Genomic DNA, 6,011 nt, shown 5'->3' with positions numbered 1-6,011 from the left:
GGATTTGAAAAAAATGACGAAATGACAAAAACGATGGGTTATAGCCCATGTTTTTTGAAATTTTGAAAAAAAAAGTTAGCCTCGTTTCTCATCATTTTGGACCGTGGGCTATAGCCCATACCGTACGGCATACTATAGCGCGCCGTTTTTCATCATTTTTGAAGATTTGAAAAAATGACGAAATGACAAAAACGATGGGTTATAGCCCATGTTTTTTGAAATTTTGAAAAAAAAAGTTAGCCTCGTTTCTCATCATTTTGGACCGTGGGCTATAGCCCATATCGTACGGCATACTATAGCGCGCCGTTTTTCATCATTTTTGAGGATTTGAAAAAAATGACGAAATGACAAAAACGATGGGTTATAGCCCATGTTTTTTGAAATTTTGAAAAAAAAAGTTAGCCTCGTTTCTCATCATTTTGGACCGTGGGCTATAGCCCATATCGTACGGCATACTATAGCGCGCCGTTTTTCATCATTTTTGAGGATTTGAAAAAAATGACGAAATGACAAAAACGATGGGTTATAGCCCATGTTTTTTGAAATTTTGAAAAAAAAAAGTTAGCCTCGTTTCTCATCATTTTGGACCGTGGGCTATAGCCCATATCGTACGGCATACTATAGCGCGCCGTTTTTCATCATTTTTGAGGATTTGAAAAAAATGACGAAATGACAAAAACAATGGGTTATAGCCCATGTTTTTTGAAATTTTGAAAAAAAAAGTTAGCCTCGTTTCTCATCATTTTGGACCGTGGGCTATAGCCCATATCGTACGGCATACTATAGCGCGCCGTTTTTCATCATTTTTGAGGATTTGAAAAAAATGACAAAATGACAAAAACGATGGGTTATAGCCCATGTTTTTTGAAATTTTGAAAAAAAAAGTTAGCCTCGTTTCTCATCATTTTGGACCGTGGGCTATAGCCCATATCGTACGGCATACTATAGCGCACCGTTTTTCATCATTTTTGAGGATTTGAAAAAAATGACGAAATGACAAAAACGATGGGTTATAGCCCATGTTTTTTGAAATTTTGAAAAAAAAAGTTAGCCTCGTTTCTCATCATTTTGGACCGTGGGCTATAGCCCATATCGTACGGCATACTATAGCGCACCGTTTTTCATCATTTTTGAGGATTTGAAAAAAATGACGAAATGACAAAAACGATGGGTTATAGCCCATGTTTTTTGAAATTTTGAAAAAAAAAGTTAGCCTCGTTTCTCATCATTTTGGACCGTGGGCTATAGCCCATACCGTACGGCATACTATAGCGCACCGTTTTTCATCATTTTTGAAGATTTGAAAAAATGACGAAATGACAAAAACGATGGGTTATAGCCCATGTTTTTTGAAATTTTGAAAAAAAAAGTTAGCCTCGTTTCTCATCATTTTGGACCGTGGGCTATAGCCCATATCGTACGGCATACTATAGCGCGCCGTTTTTCATCATTTTTGAGGATTTGAAAAAAATGACGAAATGACAAAAACGATGGGTTATAGCCCATGTTTTTTGAAATTTTGAAAAAAAAAGTTAGCCTCGTTTCTCATCATTTTGGACCGTGGGCTATAGCCCATATCGTACGGCATACTATAGCGCGCCGTTTTTCATCATTTTTGAGTATTTGAAAAAAATGACGAAATGACAAAAACGATGGGTTATAGCCCATGTTTTTTGAAATTTTGAAAAAAAAAGTTAGCCTCGTTTCTCATCATTTTGGACCGTGGGCTATAGCCCATATCGTACGGCATACTATAGCGCGCCGTTTTTCATCATTTTTGAGGATTTGAAAAAAATGACGAAATGACAAAAACGATGGGTTATAGCCCATGTTTTTTGAAATTTTGAAAAAAAAAGTTAGCCTCGTTTCTCATCATTTTGGACCGTGGGCTATAGCCCATACCGTACGGCATACTATAGCGCGCCGTTTTTCATCATTTTTGAAGATTTGAAAAAAATGACGAAATGACAAAAACGATGGGTTATAGCCCATGTTTTTTGAAATTTTGAAAAAAAAAGTTAGCCTCGTTTCTCATCATTTTGGACCGTGGGCTATAGCCCATATCGTACGGCATACTATAGCGCGCCGTTTTTCATCATTTTTGAGGATTTAAAAAAAATGACAAAATGACAAAAACGATGGGTTATAGCCCATGTTTTTTGAAATTTTGAAAAAAAAAGTTAGCCTCGTTTCTCATCATTTTGGACCGTGGGCTATAGCCCATACCGTACGGCATACTATAGCGCGCCGTTTTTCATAATTTTTGAAGATTTGAAAAAAATGACGAAATGACAAAAACGATGGGTTATAGCCCATGTTTTTTGAAATTTTGAAAAAAAAAGTTAGCCTCGTTTCTCATCATTTTGGACCGTGGGCTATAGCCCATATCGTACGGCATACTATAGCGCGCAGTTTTTCATCATTTTTGAGGATTTGAAAAAAATGACGAAATGACAAAAACGATGGGTTATAGCCCATGTTTTTTGAAATTTTGAAAAAAAAAGTTAGCCTCGTTTCTCATCATTTTGGACCGTGGGCTATAGCCCATATCGTACGGCATACTATAGCGCGCCGTTTTTCATCATTTTTGAAGATTTGAAAAAATGAAATGACAAAAACGATGGGTTATAGCCCATGTTTTTTGAAATTTTGAAAAAAAAAGTTAGCCTCGTTTCTCAACATTTTGGACCGTGGGCTATAGCCCATATCGTACGGCATACTATAGCGCGCCGTTTTTCATCATTTTTGAGGATTTGAAAAAAATGACGAAATGACAAAAACAATGGGTTATAGCCCATGTTTTTTGAAATTTTGAAAAAAAAAGTTAGCCTCGTTTCTCATCATTTTGGACCGTGGGCTATAGCCCATATCGTACGGCATACTATAGCGCGCCGTTTTTCATCATTTTTGAGGATTTGAAAAAAATGACAAAATGACAAAAACGATGGGTTATAGCCCATGTTTTTTGAAATTTTGAAAAAAAAAGTTAGCCTCGTTTCTCATCATTTTGGACCGTGGGCTATAGCCCATATCGTACGGCATACTATAGCGCACCGTTTTTCATCATTTTTGAGGATTTGAAAAAAATGACGAAATGACAAAAACGATGGGTTATAGCCCATGTTTTTTGAAATTTTGAAAAAAAAAGTTAGCCTCGTTTCTCATCATTTTGGACCGTGGGCTATAGCCCATATCGTACGGCATACTATAGCGCACCGTTTTTCATCATTTTTGAGGATTTGAAAAAAATGACGAAATGACAAAAACGATGGGTTATAGCCCATGTTTTTTGAAATTTTGAAAAAAAAAGTTAGCCTCGTTTCTCATCATTTTGGACCGTGGGCTATAGCCCATACCGTACGGCATACTATAGCGCACCGTTTTTCATCATTTTTGAAGATTTGAAAAAATGACGAAATGACAAAAACGATGGGTTATAGCCCATGTTTTTTGAAATTTTGAAAAAAAAAGTTAGCCTCGTTTCTCATCATTTTGGACCGTGGGCTATAGCCCATATCGTACGGCATACTATAGCGCGCCGTTTTTCATCATTTTTGAGGATTTGAAAAAAATGACGAAATGACAAAAACGATGGGTTATAGCCCATGTTTTTTGAAATTTTGAAAAAAAAAGTTAGCCTCGTTTCTCATCATTTTGGACCGTGGGCTATAGCCCATATCGTACGGCATACTATAGCGCGCCGTTTTTCATCATTTTTGAGTATTTGAAAAAAATGACGAAATGACAAAAACGATGGGTTATAGCCCATGTTTTTTGAAATTTTGAAAAAAAAAGTTAGCCTCGTTTCTCATCATTTTGGACCGTGGGCTATAGCCCATATCGTACGGCATACTATAGCGCGCCGTTTTTCATCATTTTTGAGGATTTGAAAAAAATGACGAAATGACAAAAACGATGGGTTATAGCCCATGTTTTTTGAAATTTTGAAAAAAAAAGTTAGCCTCGTTTCTCATCATTTTGGACCGTGGGCTATAGCCCATACCGTACGGCATACTATAGCGCGCCGTTTTTCATCATTTTTGAAGATTTGAAAAAAATGACGAAATGACAAAAACGATGGGTTATAGCCCATGTTTTTTGAAATTTTGAAAAAAAAAGTTAGCCTCGTTTCTCATCATTTTGGACCGTGGGCTATAGCCCATATCGTACGGCATACTATAGCGCGCCGTTTTTCATCATTTTTGAGGATTTAAAAAAAATGACAAAATGACAAAAACGATGGGTTATAGCCCATGTTTTTTGAAATTTTGAAAAAAAAAGTTAGCCTCGTTTCTCATCATTTTGGACCGTGGGCTATAGCCCATACCGTACGGCATACTATAGCGCGCCGTTTTTCATAATTTTTGAAGATTTGAAAAAAATGACGAAATGACAAAAACGATGGGTTATAGCCCATGTTTTTTGAAATTTTGAAAAAAAAAGTTAGCCTCGTTTCTCATCATTTTGGACCGTGGGCTATAGCCCATATCGTACGGCATACTATAGCGCGCAGTTTTTCATCATTTTTGAGGATTTGAAAAAAATGACGAAATGACAAAAACGATGGGTTATAGCCCATGTTTTTTGAAATTTTGAAAAAAAAAGTTAGCCTCGTTTCTCATCATTTTGGACCGTGGGCTATAGCCCATATCGTACGGCATACTATAGCGCGCCGTTTTTCATCATTTTTGAAGATTTGAAAAAATGAAATGACAAAAACGATGGGTTATAGCCCATGTTTTTTGAAATTTTGAAAAAAAAAGTTAGCCTCGTTTCTCAACATTTTGGACCGTGGGCTATAGCCCATATCGTACGGCATACTATAGCGCGCCGTTTTTCATCATTTTTGAGGATTTGAAAAAAATGACGAAATGACAAAAACGATGGGTTATAGCCCATGTTTTTTGAAATTTTGAAAAAAAAAGTTAGCCTCGTTTCTCATCATTTTGGACCGTGGGCTATAGCCCATATCGTACGGCATACTATAGCGCGCCGTTTTTCATCATTTTTGAGGATTTGAAAAAAATGACGAAATGACAAAAACGATGGGTTATAGCCCATGTTTTTTGAAATTTTGAAAAAAAAAGTTAGCCTCGTTTCTCATCATTTTGGACCGTGGGCTATAGCCCATATCGTACGGCATACTATAGCGCGCCGTTTTTCATCATTTTTGAGGATTTGAAAAAAATGACGAAATGACAAAAACGATGGGTTATAGCCCATGTTTTTTGAAATTTTGAAAAAAAAAGTTAGCCTCGTTTCTCATCATTTTGGACCGTGGGCTATAGCCCATACCGTACGGCATACTATAGCGCGCCGTTTTTCATCATTTTTGAAGATTTGAAAAAATGACGAAATGACAAAAACGATGGGTTATAGCCCATGTTTTTTGAAATTTTGAAAAAAAAAGTTAGCCTCGTTTCTCATCATTTTGGACCGTGGGCTATAGCCCATATCGTACGGCATACTATAGCGCGCCGTTTTTCATCATTTTTGAGGATTTGAAAAAAATGACGAAATGACAAAAACGATGGGTTATAGCCCATGTTTTTTGAAATTTTGAAAAAAAAAGTTAGCCTCGTTTCTTATCATTTTGGACCGTGGGCTATAGCCCATATCGTACGGCATACTATAGCGCGCCGTTTTTCATCATTTTTGAGGATTTGAAAAAAATGACGAAATGACAAAAACGATGGGTTATAGCCCATGTTTTTTGAAATTTTGAAAAAAAAAAAGTTAGCCTCGTTTCTCATCATTTTGGACCGTGGGCTATAGCCCATATCGTACGGCATACTATAGCGCGCCGTTTAATAACGATGGGTTATAGCCCATGTTTTTTTTTATTTTGAAATTGCGGTTATTTCGTCATAGTTTTAGTCGACGAAAACAACACTGCAGCTCTCTATTAGTCTGGGAATATTATCAGTATAATGTCAAATCTGGGAATACATTTCTTGGTGAAGAATTCTCTTCACCATGTGTAAAGGTGTCTACTAACATATCTATAGTCA

This window comes from Protomyctophum bolini, assembly GCF_963924005.1.
Source record: "Protomyctophum bolini genome assembly, chromosome: 17".
In the NCBI taxonomy this organism is placed as follows: domain Eukaryota; kingdom Metazoa; phylum Chordata; class Actinopteri; order Myctophiformes; family Myctophidae; genus Protomyctophum; species Protomyctophum bolini.
The sequence above is the reverse complement of the archived record's forward strand: the minus strand, read 5'-3'. Positions refer to the sequence as shown.